We start from the raw sequence: 18,187 nt of genomic DNA, 5'->3' as shown, positions 1-18,187 counted from the left end.
CACTGAACAGCCTGTGTTCCCAGAGCACAGCTTCTTGGACTGTGTAGTCTTATAATAGCATGTGCATGACTCACAGAAATTCAACAATGGTGGAAGGTTTTTGAACTGCTTTCTTTTGTCACCTAGACATGAAAGAATGTTGAACAGTGCAATGACATAAAGTTTAAGGCTTTCTTACCTCTGTTTTTAATACGTGTACTTAACTGTAAGTTGGTATAATTTAATTTTTAGTATTAGTTGTGTTTAACCACTGGATTTCAAAGTTCTTGGTTATTTAACATGCAGCTCTGTAAACCAGCATAAAGCAACCTTGCTTCCCCTGCTGATAGGAGCAGGAGCCTGAGCCCGTTGCTCCCATTATACAACACAGCGTCATTTTAGTCCTCCCAGACTCACGTCTGGGTAGACTTGACAGTCTCTGGATCACAGTGGACCATTCTGGCACTTGGATGCTTTGAATCCCATGAGCCCAACCCATCACCTCTACCATTCAATTTACTGCTACCAATGGTGGCAACCCCACATAGAGCCCCCTGGGTCTACACTGAGGTCTCCATCAGAGCTTGGCTAACACTGTGTTCTTTGTTTTCCTGCCTTTAATAGAGAGGATCACGAACTATAGCCTGGTCCCACCCACAGTCCATTTCTGTTATAGGCTTTTCCAAGCTGTCAGCCTGTGGCATCCTGGTATGGGGCTGGAGCAGTGTCTTTACAACATCCAGGAGAGCTCCACCAGGCCCCTGCCTCTTTATACAGAAGATGCAGGATGGAGCCATTTCTTCATCTTTACTTCTTTGATGCATGTTTATCCTACTCAGAGGAAGGCATGTGTGTTACAGGGGGCTTCAGACTGGTCAGAGGGGAAGGAAAAACAAATTCTGAGAGGTGCATATGTTGCCTTTTAGAAGACGGTTGCTCTCTTGGTGCCTTTTGCTTTGGTGCAGGTTTGGACTACACCCCAAAGGCACCCAAGATCTTCCAAATTGCTGCACATGAGGACCATGTAGTCTCTGATCCTGGATGGGGGTGGAGTGACCTCTAAATTTGAAATCAGATTAGTGGCAGCTTCAAGGGTGGGAAGAACAAGACACCAGCAGGTTCCTCCTCGTCATGGACAGCCTATTTGTGAACATATACATCAAGGCTTAACAATCACCGTGATGACACATGATCCTTGGCTACATAGTGAGTTCCAGGTCAGCCTGCGGTAGAGAGTGACCCTGTCTACAAGCAAACACATAGTCCTTAAAATATGCAAAATGACAGAAGGCAGAAATGAGGAACCTACATGGCTTCCCAACACAAATGGGTTGTACCACACTTCCGGAAGTGACACCAGCCCACTTGAACATGTGACTCTGACAGGCTTTGCCCTTCTCCCCCATTCACTCTGCCTTGCTAAAAAAACATTAGATTACATTCCTAAAGCTAGCAACCAAGGTCTAGTCCCTCCTTCTGAGGCTGACTACCAAAGTCTGTCTCTCTTCTATGTAGAGGCAATCCTCTGTCCCTCCCTTGTCCCTTGTCCCTTCTCCCTCATCCCCTATATCCTTTACCACTGCATTCTAGACCATTTTCACACAGACCTCCCCTTTTCCTCCTTTTAAACATTACACCTGCAAGGTCATTTGCTGCTGTTTTCTGCCCGAGTCAGACAGCAGCCACTGTAATTTTTCTTCCCTGCTTAATAAAGGCTGTCTCTGTGGAAAGAGGTGTTTGGGTGTGGTTTGTGCCTTAATCCGGGGTCTAGGAGGGAGGCCCCTGCTGTTCTGGGGTTCTTTTCACCTCCAGTGGAAGGAGCTGTTCACAGAAAACCACTTTTTCAGAACATTGCTGTACTGCCTTTGCTATGGCTGATCATAGGTAGTTCGGGATAAAGGGCTGCTTGCTCTGATACATGGAGCAATAGATGCCGGGACAATGGCTAATTATTAATTGTGTAGTTTGTCTTTACAAACAAAGATGTCCTTTGCTCTGTTCGTGGTGTTCTGGGCACTGGTTGATTTCAAGTTTCACATGGTCTGTTTTCAGCTAATGTGTCTTGTGTGCTGAATACCATCTATATTGCTGTTGTGTAGCTATTTTCTCCCAATTGAAGCATTCCCTGCTGGAGGGAGGAGGAGGCTCTTAAGACTCAGAAAGCTCATGAAACTTACAAGACTCAGGTATAGTGCAGAGCTCACAAAGCCACAAGCCCCCCCAGCCCCTCCCCAAGTCAATGTTATAAAAGCTATTAGTAAACAATGGCTAGTTAAGTGTCACCCATGCTGGGGTGGACGTTTTAGGGATGTAGCTGTTTTCTGATCACTCATACTCTTGTAAGTAATCCCCCAAAAGCTCTCAGGTTCATCCAGCTGGACTTGGGTGGAATATTTCTTTGTTTTTTTTTTTTTTGGTGCCTTATCTGAGTTGAAGAGGAAAAAACCATACAACAGTTGCCTAGTAACTCTTGAGCAAGCACATGCCTGTGATGAAACGGGTTTGAAGGACCTGGACCTACTGTTGGCTCAGTGTTGTCTGTGTCTAGATTCCATTCACACATTGGAGCAACGAATATGACTAGAACATGTAATAACGGGCAGACACACTGTAAAAGCTGACTGATCCTTTTGTTTCTTTTAGAATTGAGTGTTTTATTTTAATTGAAATTGTATTAAATGATCAGAGAATACCCCCAACCCAAGGTACTTTTTAAAATCCTTATAAATAATTAGTTGGATTTGTGCAGCAGCCTCTTTTTATTATTAATTCAAGATTGCCTTTGTTGTATGTCTAGGACCCACTCTTTTCTAATTAACTATTATCTTTATAAGTAAGAATAAGAGCCATAGTTTTTACTCTAAGATTACAAGAGCCTAGATGGTTTAAGAAGTAAGCATCTGTTCTCTTACCTATCATGTTTTTCTAAATTTGAATTTTCCTTACTCTTCCTTTATATCGCCAGTGTTTCCAGTGTAGAATTCTTTGATGGGTAACAAAGAAAGTTAGCATTATATTCTTCAAACCAGAAAGAGTGATGTGATCTGTACATTATATTTAGAGCTATTGAAATCCAAGCACAGATATCCTGTGGGCAAAGTTATTTGTCACAAGTAAGTGTGGATGCTTTGGCCATGTGACCTGCCTTGGATCATGTGCCAAGGCAGTGGTAGGAAGCCAATGTCACACTCAGGATACCTGCAGATAACTAACACTGAGCCAGCTGGGTACAGGGAGGCATTACAAGGACATGTAGGCTTGGCATTTGTAAAGAACATATTTTCAAATCTTCCACCTCCATTTTCCTACAACGGCTTGTGCATGTACCTGCGATTGTGAACTTGTGCCAGTTCCTGTTTTCTTATCTCCCACAGCCAAATTTCTTTCAGTTTATAAGCAAGAGACACACCTCTCCCTAAAAGTATTGCACTATAAGTGTGAGAACTGTGGAGGCCCTTCGGCACTGGTTTTGAAATATAGGAGTCAGGACACCTTTTTGTACCAAGACAGCAGCCACTTAACACAGCTCAGAGAAGGCTCAGGAGTAGGACTTTCAACCTACATCATCTTTGGTAGTAATGGATTATATTAAAGAGTTAGTTGTTGAAGGGATTCTTAAACATTAAAAGTTAAGCCAGGATCAATGGCTCAAGCTTGTCACAGCAATTATTTTGGAGACAGAATAGGAAGAGTCCGAATTCAAGGTCAGCTTGGGTCACAGAGCAAGTTCAAAGCCAACCTGTGGTAGCATAGTGAGATCCTGTCTCAAAATAAATACGAAGAGAGCTTGGGATAATGCTGGGATTGATCTCCAGAAAAACACACACACATACCCCTACCTATCATCCATCCATCCATCCATCCAGCCATCCAGCCAGCCATCCATCCTTTCTTTTCCTCCAAAGAGAAAGAAGTCTTGTTTGACCACAACTTACAAAGTCTAGAGACATTTATCAGTTAAGCCGATGGTAGCTATTGCACATAAATCAGGCTAGTTAATTCACAGCTCCAAGACTTTGGTTAAAACACAAAGAATTTTAGCTGGGAGATAGGTTCTATGACTATCTCATTGTCTCTACAGCTTAAGTTTTTTCAAATAAAGGTCAGGTTTAAGGAGCGTTGGAAGCCAGAGGTGGCACATCCCACAGGAGAGGTTCAGAGACATACCTTCCTTCTCTAAATTGTTCATAGGGTAAACAGCTGTTAGCAAAAGGATGCGAGACATAAGCACCAGGATTTAGTTAGACCACAACAAGCCCCTGCTGGACTTCAGGAGCGGACAAGGTGACTAACTCTAAGGACAGGGTAGCAGGTTACTTAGCAAGTGGAGTGGATTCTAGCTATGTACTTTCAGCAAAATGGACAGATTGCTGAGCTGTTGGCCTATGTGTCAACAAATGCACACTTGAATATAGATCACCAGTATTGGGAGGTATATGCGATGGAGAGAGTTTAAAGACTTGGGCTATAGTCCCTTCTTTTATTCTCACTGGTTCACACAATCAACCAATAAAGACAAAACTTAGATTAGAGTGGGTACTTCATGATTTTTTTTTGTAGCAACATGTAAAAATAACCTGGGATACAAGAATAAGTACTCCATACCCCCTTCCTGCAAACAACCACAAATGCTCAGAACAGCCTGAATATTCAGTCTTGAAAACTGAGTGTGTCAAAGCCGAACTTCTGAAGTTTACTTAAGATTAAGTCTTGAGGGTAGAGCTTATTGGTGGGATTGGTACCTTTGAAAAGGATGCTTCTGGAGCTGCAATGGCTCAGCAGTTAAGAGCACTTGCTTTTGCAAATAACCTGTGAGAAAGCATCTCACAGCTATCTGTAACTCCTGTTACAGGGAATATGATGCCCCCTTTGGAACTCCTTGGATACTGAGCAAAACATTCATACACATTAAAAAAGGCTATAAAGGGCTATGAAGACACAATGAGAAGATGTTATCCATGATAAAGTAGATCTCACCACACACTAAATCTGATGGGAAATTAGCTATAGACTTCTAAGACTCCAGAATTGTAAGAAATAATCTTGTGTTATGTGTAACTTGTCTAATCTATGGCATTTTGTTATAGCCATGAAAATGGATAGAGACAACAATCCACAACCATCTTATTAAGAGGTATAATTTTATATTTAACAAAAATCATAATGCATTTATATACCAGTTATAATTATAATGATAACCTTAATCTGCAATAATTTTTTTCAACACTTTATAACTTTTCCTATAAAGAAAAATCAACTTGTATGTATACTTTGATGTAGAGAAATGAAATAATAAACAAAAGGATTTCAAGCATGGAAAGGTGTTATACTGCAATAGAGTGATGTTGAGGGACATTTGCTATGTGGTATCTTAGTTAGGATTACTATTGCTGTGATAAAGTCAAAACAACTTGGGGAGTAAAGGGTTTATTTGGCTTACACTTCCATATCACTGTACATCATCGAAGGAAGTCAAACCTTACACAGGGTGGGAACCTAGAATCAGGAGCTGATGCAGAGGCCATGGAGTGTAATGAGATTCTTCCCCGCCAGCTGCCTGGGTCCCGCCACTGTCTCAGCCCCCAATGACACACAAGACGCTATATTAATTATGAAGCTGTTGGCCATTTGCTATGGTTTCTTAATGGATAGCTCTGACTTAATTATTAACCCATAATTACTAATATATTATATATATATTTTTTAATAAGGTCTTACTGAGGATACAGCCTCATGCATCCTCTCTTCATGGATCACATGGCAAGTCTCTCCTCTTACTGCATTTCCCAGAATCCTCCTCGACTCCCAGTGATTCCCTATTGGCCAACAGTGCTTTATTTATCAACCAATAAGACAACATATACACAGAAGTACTTCCCCCATCAATGGAGTAATGCTGCTTACTGGCTTGTTTACCATGGCTTGCTCAGCCTGCTTTCTTATAGACCCCAGGACCACCAGCCTATAATGGGCTGGGCCACCCACATCAATCACTAATTAAGAAAATTTCCTACAAGCATTTTCTCAGCTGGAGGTATTTTCTCAACTGAGACTCCCTCCTCTCAGATGACTTTAGCGTGTGTCAAGTTGACATAAGACTGTCCAGCACACGTGGATTTCAGGAAAAGAGAGACTACAGGATGAGGTTATTTACATTTATATACACAGAGGAGCAAGGGCTTTTGTTGGTTCTCTGTTCAGACACCACTGGTGTGCTTGTAGACAGTAGTCTGTTTAGCAGGAGTTGTAGTAGGAGGAGGAGGAGGAGGAGGAAGTGGAGGAGGAGGAGGAGGAGGAGTCTTGAGTAACTCTTACTGAAATAATAAAAAAACTGTACCATAAGTGGAAAAGTAGCAAGAGATTTATTTAAAGAGATAGCACAAGATGGGCAAGAATGTAGCAGTACTGATTACTGTTTGAGGCTTCCTTTTGTTGGGTCTCAAAGGAGTTAGTTGCTAAGTGCGCATGGCTATCTGTTTTGATTGATAACCTTGGGTCATGTAAGCCTCCTTTACAATGATCCCAATTTTAACAGTTTGAATGCCCAATCATGCATAGCCATAAGGTGATTGAAACGAGAATTCTCCTAAAAGTTCACTTGGCAGACACAGTAGTTTGCCTTATTATCATGCATTCCAAACTGGTTCAGGCTGGGTTAACCTCCTGCCTCTGGTTCTCAGATGTGTTATTTCTGAAGGAAAGCAGAGGGGTGTGTACACAGCTTTGGGCAGGGGAGGATCCCAGTGAAATGGAGGGGTGTGTGGCTGGAGACAGGGGAGGGTTCCATGTTGGGAAAGGGACTTGTTGTAACTTAAGCCAAGTCTTAGGTCACCGATCTACACTATGCTTACCCATCTCACCTAAAAAGAGTGATGCCGCTTGTTTCATGTTGCTATACCAGCACCTACAGTCCCTGCAGTGGCTGCCTTTCAATGAATTGAACTTTGTTGGGCCTAAAAAGGCTCGGATGTGAGGCCCAGTGCAACCTCCTGAGCCTGGCTAGAGTTTGGCAACCTGTCTCTGGCCTGTAACCTCCACGTGGGGGTGACTCAGCAAGGCCTGATGTAAGGTTACCCCCTGGCTAGCTACCTGCCAGCTTGGTGGAATATTATTGGCCCTTAATCCTCACATCACCTTACCCTATCCTAAGATTCCCACCCCCTACTTCAACCCTATATAAAAGTTCCTGCCTGTTGGAATAAATCAAGATCCTGCTTCCACAAGTCTCCCGACTCAGTGTATTTCTCCCTGGTAACTTGGAGGGAGGAGGGTCTGAGTTGTCGACGCTTACCATCACCTCTAAGCCCTGGGAAGAGACCAGCTGAGGAAGAATGCTGATGGGCCAATTGTTCCACGGATGAGTGTACCCTCATAAATTATGGGGCAGTCCTTGTCCAAATCAAATTCATTATAGGTCCTACTTAAAAGTAGAGGCCTTAATATCTTCCTGATAATCAAGCCCTGCAGGCCTGGGACTGTTTGCTCAGGATTGCTCTCTGGCTGCCAGAGAGTAACCTTTTTGATTGGGATACTTGGGATTGGGTTGAAACCCAGATTAGGAGAGCTCAGGTGGAAAAAGGGGAGATCCCTCCTCTGGGGACCCTCCTGATGGTGTGGTGTCTGCTTTAGAGAGTTGCTTCCCCCCTCAGACCCCTGGGGAGAAGAGTGGGGCATCAATCCAGGAAGGGACAAAGGGGGATAAAGAAACAGGAAAAACCAAAGCCAAATCCTAGTCCCTCACACCAGTCTGAGCCCCTATATCTATCCCTAGACCCTTTAGAAAGTGCTCCTTGGCCCTCTAAGGGTTCGCCACTTCCAGATCCCCCCACTAATCCTTTCTGGGCACCTCCAGTCAATGTTAACCCCTAGGGCCTCCTGGTGCCCCTAGGAAGCACATGATTTAAAAGAGCTCAAAAAGGCCATCTCAGAGGACAGACTTAATTCACCCTGGGCAGTGACCATCCTCCAGGTCTCTTAGCTCTTCATCATCATTGTACTGCTCAGGATTGGAAGGACCTTGCTAGGAAAGTGCTCCCAGTCTCCATGTTTCTGAAGTGGAGTGTGTTTTTTCAGGACGAGTGTTGCATCCAAGTTGAATGAAATCAGAAAGTCTGCCCCATGGTCCCAATTACTTTTGGCATGCTTTTGGGCACTGCTGACCAGTTCTCTACATGTCTTCAACAGTCTGCCATCCCTTACCCTTATCGATGGCTCTTGGAGGCTTTTATATGATTTGAGGAATATAAATGAGAGAATGATACCTTTTGGGACCCCCCAGAGGGGACTCCCTTGAATTCCAGCCATTCTCAACACCTATTATTTAGCTATTATTGATATTAAGGACTTTTTTTTCTATCCCATTACATCCAGATGATGTAGAAAAACTTGCATTTTCCATACCTTCAACAAATTTTTGCAGGCCAGACCTAAGATTTGAATGTACCGTCCTACCCCAGGGCATGGTCAATAGTCCTCCTATTTGTCAGTATTATATGTTACTTATTTTTTTCTTCCTTGATTGGTCATCCTAATATATTATTCTATATTTATATGAATGGTATTACTCAGAGTTTATTCAATTATCAATCAGATTGCTGATTGTATCATTAAGGGCAGGGGCACCTCTGTCCGATTGTTTGGCACAGAACCTCATCTTATTGTAACTCCCTTTAAGACAACAGATTTCTCCTGGCTTTAGAGAAACAATAGCAGGATTGCTATGGCTCTTGAGGGGTTTCTGGGTAAAGTTGATTGTCACTAAGGTCCTCACAAATGGATGAGCTCCTTCTCTAGGGTAGAATGGAGGCCACCCCCAGACTTTTTTTTTTTTACCTCAGCCCAACCCTGGCTTTCTTACTGTTTACTGATGGGGCCATCTGGGGGGATTCCCTAGTCATTTACTCCCTCCCCCTTAAACACACACAGTAAAGAGTCAGTGACCATAAAGTCAGTCTCCCATGAAGTTGAGGGGTCAGCACAATTTAAGGAGCTGTTTGCTGTCATTCTTGCGTTTGACACTATTCAAGAGTCGTTTAACTTATTTTCTGACAGGCTTTATGTTGTTAATTTGTGACCCAACCTAGTTGAGGCCCATATTAAGCTGGACTCCAACCCTGTATCGAATCTAGGGATTTGAAAACCCACAGGACACCAGAGATATCCTGACTCACCTGATGGGGAAACCCTGTGACTGCAAGGGTGGAACACACTTGGTATCTCCCTTTAGTGGATGGGGTCATCCACCAGGTAGACTGTGGTACCAAGACAGCAGTCAATCTGATCGACACATCAGGATTCCATTTTTCAAATTCCAATAAGTGGGCGTGCATAAAGAAACCCAAGATTATCCCTCAGGGTGATGGGAAGCCAGGGCCCTATGCCCGCACTGCTTGCTTTCAATCAATGCATTCGGCCTGCTATGGCACTGCCCAAATGTGCACCTGTAATTCCAGTCAAAAGACTTACTGGACTGGGGTCTGAAATAGAGTGATCTCCGGAGGACCCGACAGACCCTAAGATGAAAACTTTAAAATACCAATGTTGAAAAGCAAAATCTAGCACACAGTTAAAACACTTCGGGAAACACATGAGGGGTGATTCCAAGTTTGATAAAGTGTCCAGAGGATTTTTTGCGTAGGCAGTATGGTCTTGTTTTCTTCCCCATAGAAAAATATGTGCCAAAAGAGAAGAAACCCCTTCAGCATGGATTTTATTAGCACCCTAAGACTGCTATAATGAACCATCACGTACTGAGTTGCCAAAAAGAACACACACACACACACACACACACACACACACACACACACACACAAGTATATATATGAATCACAGATTTGAAGGTCAGAGGTAAACAACAAAGCAAAACAAAACAAAAATCACTGTTTGTGGAACCGTATTCCCTCTGAAGGTGCAGGTAAATGTACTATGCCTGGTTCTTCAGCTGCAAACAGGCAGGCAGGTGCCCCTTGGCTTTTAGATGTGATTCCTCAATTACATAACCACATCTCTGTATCCTCACATCATCTTATCTCTGTGAACACCTGTATCCAGATTTTGTAAAGACGCCATCATTAAACCAGAGCCCAACTCACTAGTTTAATCTAATTAAGCCTTTTAATGAGCCCAATTTAAAATATCGTGATGGTTTAAGAGGCTTAGTGTTAGAACTTTAAGATGTATCTTGAGGGGATTAACAGTTCACCCTAGAACTTTGATCTTAAGTTTTCCAAACAAACTGGCTAGAGAAACCAATCGCGTGGAGAATATAAAATGCTCAGCATCTAAGCAAAATTATAGGAAGTTAGTATATGGGAAACAGCAGTCACCGTGGAGATCTGCAGTTCAGTGCCGTTCACCCCCCCCATGGACTGTTAGCAAAATAAAACTTTGTGAGGGAGTAAAAGAAAAAAAAAAAGAAAAATCAGTGCTCATAGTGAGGACAATGACTAGGAGAAAGAAACTGGTCTGGCCACTACTTCCCCAGGCCAAAGCCTTGTGAAGAGGGAACTCGTCAAACCACAGGAAGCTCGCTAATACCATCGCATACTGAGAATTTAGAGGGGTCTATGCAGAGGAGACTGTTCTGCTTCTGAAAGGACCTTTCATGAAGGTCCTGACATACTTGGGCACTAAGAAGAATCCATGGAAACATAATCAAAGGGCAAAGAGGTGTGAGAGGCAGAGTCTGACTCAGCCAGGCGTGTTAGAGAAGACCTTAGACCTTAGAAGGAGGGTGGGAGAGGAGAAGAAAGGAGGTGAGACACAGTGTGTCCGGGAAATCGAATTACACCACGGAGTGAAAAACAGGAAGACTCTTTAGAGTAGACCCTTGATCAAATTTCTGAGGAGGCAGCCATGAAATAGCACATCAGTGTAGCACGTTGTAGGTGACAAAGCCATGGAAGCATGAAATTAAACTATTATTTTTTGGTCTTTTGAGACAGGATCTTGTACCGCAGCCAGATCGTTCTAGAGCTAGTACTCTTTCTGCCTTAGCCTCCCAGTGCTGGGATAATTAAGTCAACTGTAATGTATTTATCTACAGATTTATTAGATAATCAAAGTAAACCCCGAAAAGCACTTGTTTAAACCTTCAGTTAATCAGATGGTATTTACAAGCCACACAAGGACATTCATTGCTTTGGGCTCCATATCCTTGGTCTGAAAGACACCAACACACTCTGTGATTTTTTTTTATAAGTGGTTCCATTTAGTACCATGACTAATGAGATTTAAAAAAAAAACATTTGCAGACAATAAAGACAAGGAGGTCATTGTAAAATAACCATAAATGCTTCTATTACCACAAAGATGTGATTGTTTTTATTTTCTTAGACTTTGTTTCTGCCAGCCTGTGCCCTGTTCTGTCCATTAGAATACAGTGTGGGGGGTGACAATGGGGCTGGAGGCATAGCTCAGTGGTGGAGTGCTCACTTCTCATGTGCAAGACCCTGCGTTCGCTTTTCAGCACCCTGGGGAAAAGAAAAGAAAAGAAAAGAAAAGAAAAGAAAAGAAAAGGAAAACGTACCGATGGGGCAAGCCTGGGGTACATGGATCTTCCTACGTCTCTTCCTCTCTTCGGTCCCTGACACCTCCACATGAACAGACTCAGCTCTCCTGCCAGAGGGTGAGAAGATAAAAGGCCACGTGAAGCAAAGACGAGCCGCCCTCCATGAGTGCCCAGACCTGTGAAGAGGCTAGCTGAGGTCAGCAACAGTGATCTTGCAGCAGCCCAAAGATGCACCCGTGAACCAGGACAAGATGGCGGAGCCGCGCAGCAGCAGAATGCAGCCCCAGCTGCTGAGCCGCGCAATGCCGTGTTAGGAATATCCTTCATCTTTGGTTTTAGAGCCATCAAGCCCTGAAGTGGTTCATTATCTAGTAAAAAGCTCACAGGTCCGTGAAGCTCAGGATAAAATCTTGTTCACAGGCACACAGCTAACTAGCACTGGAAGCTTATGAAGACAAACTAGGTAGGAGAATACATCTCTAACTTAGACTCAAGGTTTTACAAGAGCAGATTTGGGAAGACTAGAATTTTTAAAATACTTAGGTGATAGTATGACATTTATGGTATAGTTACGTTGTGTGACAAAACTTTTCCTGGGAAGAGGCAACAAACACATCTACACTCCAGAAAGGAAACCTTGACAGACTGAAGTATGGATACCACCAAAGTACAACTTGATGAACCATGGATTTTATTGGGGTTACTTACAGGGATGTGGGTGAGGCTGGCTTATAGGAGCAGAAATGACTCAAAGACAGCTGCATCACTACAGACTGCCCTGGCACAGGCAGCAGCTCACAAAGATGGGAACTTGGAGCACACTGCATAGCCTGCAGCAGCTTGGCAAGTTGGAGAGTGTCCTATCCAGGTGCCTCAGCTGGTGGTCTCTTTCAGGAGGATCATCTGGTTTCTGCTTCTTCCAGGAGATGCTCTGGTGTCCGTTTTCTTTACAGCTTGGCATGAATGAGAAGGACTCTCAGCCCTTATTGTTTACTGTGGCAGGGAGGGGCCTGGTGAATCTGGTCAGTTTCAGGGACTTCCTGAAGCTATGTGAGTTGTTCATCTTCCTGCTGAAGGAAATTCCCTGTAGGATGGAATGTTTCAATTCTGGAGGAAACTGTTACACAAGTTATAAAAATTTAGACTTTCCAGAGAAAAACTTAGGAACCTTTCTGACTCAGCAGCACATATATTCCTTTAGTTGTTTTCTTATTACCAGTTTTTAAAAAAATGTAGTCCATGCTGGCCTCAAATTGTGATCCTACTGCCTGAATCTGGGATTATAGGCTTATATATTCTTGAAAGCATTTGGAGCCAATGGAATGATACACATCTGCAATCCTAGCATTAGGAGGCAGGGGTAGCAGGATTGCAAAAATTTGAAGTATCATGAAAAACAAGGGGGGAAAAAATGAAGTCTAAATCATGACTTAATAAAAGTTACTTATATCTGGTTTGGCCTTAGGTTCACTATGTAGTCCAGGCTAACCCCAAACTTACCTTCCTGCTCCCACCTCCCAGGTGTCTGGTTACAGACAGGCATCACCACTCTTGGTCAGATTTTAATCTTTTAAGTAAGGACCAGTCAAGAATTTCATCTTGCTTTCAGAGTTTAATGCAGTTAGAAATCCTATTTTATTTAGAGTTGGAGATTTCAGCTAAGAGATGAAGCTGGGCATGGAGGTTGGCCTGCGCACCTTCAGGAACGGGGACTGTGACGGCGGCGGCTCAGTAGTCTTCCAACCCAAAGCCCTTCTCTGCTGTAGGCTTCTGTCTTGCAAGTGTGCGTGAGAGAGATGATGACCGGAATGTGTCACCACAGACGCCCTTGCCCTCTGTTGATGCAGTGGACAGAAAAGTGTTGATGACAGGGCTTTCTGGGGAGCGTTAGCATCAAGCGGCCCAGCAGATGGGTAATTGAACACTCAGTTGTGCACTGTTTAAATTGTCTGTGACCTCAGGGTCTGGCATTAAGCAAATAACAATGAAATCAGATGGTTGAGTGAGGCTGTCCTTATAGGTGATAGGGCCCCTGGGTATTTGGAGAGCAGCTGGGTCAGCCAAGCTGTTCTTGCCATCTTTCAGAGCAATTGCAACAGATTTGGGCAATTGGCCATTTGCAAATTGTTGGCCGCACTTTTGACACCTATTTCCTGACCATAAGTTAATTCGGAGAGCAAAGCTGGAACATTTCTCAGACACAGAGAGGCAGCAGTAAATGATCACTCTTGCTCCAGTGGTTAGCACTGACCACAAAAACCAACCTGATCATGGCTGATGGGTTTATCTGGGTTAGTGCTATGCTTTATTTACTTTTAATAAGAGTTTTAAAATTAGTGTGCATGCGTGTGCGTGGTATGTGTGTGTTGTGTATGCTAGGGCATATGTATGGAGGTCAGAGGACAATTTGGGGGAATCAGCTTTTTCCTTTCACTATGAAGGTCTAGGGATTGAACTCAGGTCAACAACCTTGGTAGCAAGCACCTTCTGACCTAGTCACTGGCCTTGTTTTTATTTATTTTTAGAACATACGATGAGTTTCTATAGAAGTGTATAGGCAATGTGATACAGGACAATATCAGGAAAAGGATCAGGAGGAGGAAGAGGAGGAGGAGGAGGAGGAGGAGGAAGAGAGGGTTTGGTGCTAGGTAGCTTCTCAATTTTGATAGCGCATTACCATTTTATATTCATGCCCCAAACACTTTTTGTCTTTTCAGTAAACAACAATAACAACAAAAACACACCACAATCTGGAGTTAGAACCACATAGCAGATTTCAAATTGTAATAGTATCAAAAACTAGATCATACTAGATTAATATGAGGAGTAGAAGAATTTGGGGGCACTACCGTTTAGATAACACTAATCATAGCATTGTATGCTATTATGGTTTGAATTTGAAATGTCCCCACAGACTTATGTGTTTGAGCATGTGGTCCTCAGCTGGTGATGCTATTTAGGAAGTCATGGGACCTTTAAAAGGTGGAGCCTCACTGGAGAAGGTGGGTCGCTGTGTGTGTGTGTGTGTGTGTGTGTGTGTGTGTGTGTGTGTGTGTGACATTGCTGGAGGTTTTACAGCCTCACCCCACTTCCTGTCCCTTTTTTGCCTTCTGGTTATGGATGTGACCACCTGCCTCCTGCTGCCACCACACCATACACACCACGATGGACTGTATGCCCTTGAGCTATAAGGCAGAAACAAATCCTTCCTGCCTTAAGTTGGTCTTGTCAAGTATCTGTCTGCAGCAATGGGAGAAGTAATGAATCCACCTACCGACTACTTCTATTCTAGTTGTATATTCAGAGATTTCGAAAGTGGTCAGGGGGCAGATGTGTCCGTCCTGTGGAACCACCTTGGACAGTAGACCCAGTCTTCCATTTGCCCCCTGGCTCTCATATGTACCAACCTACACAGACTATATGGATGCCAATTTAGGCCCATGCCTACTGGCTCAAAAAAATAAGATGTGTAGATCTTCCTTCAACACAGTTTCCAAAGGAAATGGACATTTATCAGTATGGGCTCCTCCCTCTGCCCATCCATTACATTACAGGGTGATGTACTTCCTTGCATCGCTGTGACCAAAAGACTGTGCGAGCAATTTAAGAAAGAAAAGGCTCATTTTGGTTTGTGGCTTCAGAGAGTTTTAGCCCATGGCTTCTTGGTCCCAAAAGCTTGGGCAGGACATCATAGTGGCTGGGAATGTAGTGGGGAGCTGGTCACATCATGGCTGACCAGGAAGCAGCTAGCACAGCAGGAATCAGGGGCCCAACTGCCAAACACTGTCTTCAAAGACTCACTCCTTTTCCCACAAGTAAGCCTCACCCTAAAATCAAACAGCTTCCCCAAATAGCCACCATGAATCTGGGGGAGCCTGTAGAGTTCACTTCATAGGAGTTGAGGAGTCCCTCCTCTACACTTGCCCCCTTCCTCTGCCAGTAGGTTCTGGGTAGAACTTACTCATATCTGGAAATTCTGCAAGGACACACACACACACACACACACACACACACACACATATACACACACTCTCTCTCTCTCTTTCTTTCTCTCTCTCTCTCTCATCTATCTAGCTCTCTCTCTCTCTCTCATCTATCTCTGTCTGTCTGTCTGTCTGTAGGAGAAAGTTTCCTCGGACTCCTCATAATCCATGCTTGAACTACTTTGATGATGCAAACTTGAATGGTGTCCTTGTTGACTGTCCATCTGCTTAGCCTGTTGGACACTGTTTTCTAACCACAGCAAGGGTTTTATGGTCAGGTTCTCAGGGTCCAGTCTTACTGCTCATTGTGATAATTGCTCTTAGCCAGATTTTGGCAGTTGGTTGCTACCCAGTGGACTCTGCTACTCTGGGATAATTCCTTCCACACTGCAGTTGGTGAGCATAGCAGATGCTGGCCTTCCCTCCTGTCATTCCTGGCTTCAAGACACGAGATATGGGCCACCTGCCTTAGCATGCCATCTAGGCCTTCTTGAAGAACACAGCCATCTGGTGGGTTCCCAGACTCTGCATTGTATGTCCTTGTTGCTTTGCCTTTCTCTCAGCCTTTTCCAAGATCAATTAGCTACTTCTTGGATTGTCACTTTTTCTGTCTCTTAGAGCCTAGAAAGTTCACAACTTCTGTTTCTTTGTACCTCCCTGCTCCTCAATCCCGCAAACTGGCTAGATATTGTTTCCCTGAAGAATGTTTGCAAATTGGTGATCTCTTTTCATCCATCCTCTGTCATGGCCCTCAGGATACATGTGTACTTTTGTTATGAGTACTGGGTGATCTATCTTGAAGCAGCTTCAGGGCACAGCCTGCCTGCTGAGGAGAACTGCATGGTATCCAGAGGGGATAACCTCTGTAGTTCATCCAGCAAGGATGGGGGAGGGTCATTTCCAGATAAGGAGGGGTGGGCCACTTCTGTATCATCCACAGTGATCTGGGGACTCTGATATATGGGTTCAAAATACAGGGGGAATCTAATCAGATGTTTCTCCCTACCTAGGCCTGGTGTCAGCTTGTGGACTGGGCTTGGATGGGAGTTGCCATCCCTCTGGTACTTAGTCCTGTATCTTACCCTCAGCTCCACTCAGCCTCTGCAGAGGGTGAAGCCTCTGTGAGGGATTAAGCATTCCTTGACTCTCACATCTCAGTGATCAACATCTTGGCTATGAGTGCTCACATCCCTGCTTCCACAGCAGTGTTTGTCAAAGCAATAACCCACCAATTCCATTGTTGTGGTCTTTCTGCACTTTCCTCTCAGCCCCAAATAAGCACACAGACGCCACACATAGGAGCTGCAGTTCAGGGACCATCCCTCTGGTCACCACTCCACCTCATTCCAGATTGCCGACAGACATTTGACAGATTGCTTCAACTGAAGGACCATAAGTGTCCTGGTTGCTCCTTCCTAGAGCAGCCAACAGTCAATAGCTGATCAAAGAGGTGCACAGAGAACTTCATCTCAAGGGTACTCTTTCAAAAGCATCAGACAAGAAAAATTCCATTTTAGATTTTCCTGTTGAGGGTCCAACCCATAAGGCTGGGTCAAAGGAGCCATCCCAGAAAGCAGTCCTAAGATGGAGCTTTATGCTAGATCTTGACCATGCCTTGTTACCTAGCAACAAGGACCCTGGCATAGGGTGGAGCTGAACTTTGAAAGCTTTCTGCAGGGGTCAACTAGGATGATGCATATTGGGAGGGAACACTAGGGCGTCTGCAATACACAGTGGAAAGACAAGTCACTAGGTGTATTGTTGGTTATGTGTCTCATTGCTGTGAGAAAACACATAACCAAAGCAACCTAAGGAAGGAGGGGCTTATTTTGGTTCACAATCTGAGGGTATAGTCCATCACATGGCGGGGAAAGCGTGGCAGCAGGAGCGTGAGGCTCCTGGTCACAATGCACCCACAGTCAGGAAACAGAGAGAGAGAGAGATGAGAGCTGGTGTTCACCTTACTTTTTTTTTGGTTTTATGAGACAGGGTTTCTCTGCATTGTTTTGGAGGCTGTCAGTCCAGCCCGGCCTCGAACTCACAGAGATCTGCCTGCCTCTGCCTCCCGAGTGCTGGGATTAAAGGCATACGCCACCACTGCCCGGCCACCTTACTTCTTTTTATTCATCCCAGGATCCTAACCTACAGGATAGTGACACACTCATCCAGGATCTCCTCTTCTCAGTTAAACCTCTCGAGAAATATCCCCACAGGCATCATCAGAGTGTGTCTCCTAGGTGATTCCTAGTTTTATCCCATTAGCAGTGAATATTAATATCATTTCACAGTATGATGGAATGATGGGGGATTGTCCTTCTGTATAGATGTTTCTCTTATTGGTTGATGAATAAAACAGTTTGGCCAATGAGGTAGGAAGATAGGCAGGACTAGGAGATAAGAATTCTGGGAGAGGTAGGCAGAGAGAGACAGGGAAGATGCCATGTAGTGGCTGATATTTTTTCTTGATAGCTTGATACATAAGCTAGAGTTACCACAGTTGAGGAACTGCATCCATCAGATTGTCTGTAGTGTGTTGTCTTGATTACTGATTGATGTAGGAGGATCCGGTTCACTGTAGGTGGCTCCACCTCTGGGCTGGAGGTCCTGGGCTGTATAAGACTTAGGCAGGCTGAGCAACTCAACGGGAGAAAACCAGTAAGCAGTGTTCCTCTACGCTTCTGCTTCAGTTCCTGCTTCCGTGTTCTTTCCTTGGGTG

At 44.1% G+C, this 18,187-nt stretch overlaps 1 long non-coding RNA gene across 2 annotated transcripts in view; it reads left to right on the top strand.

The window, feature by feature from the left end:
* The window catches only part of LOC110341432, a 102,262-nt gene that overhangs the window by 60,904 nt on the left and 23,171 nt on the right, over positions 1-18,187 (top strand). The gene's annotated exons all lie outside the window — the stretch shown is intronic.

Source organism: Mesocricetus auratus, unplaced genomic scaffold (genome assembly GCF_017639785.1).
Source record: "Mesocricetus auratus isolate SY011 unplaced genomic scaffold, BCM_Maur_2.0 Super-Scaffold_100001, whole genome shotgun sequence".
NCBI classification, from domain to species: Eukaryota; Metazoa; Chordata; class Mammalia; order Rodentia; family Cricetidae; genus Mesocricetus; species Mesocricetus auratus.
This window is presented reverse-complemented; position numbering and strand designations above follow the sequence as displayed.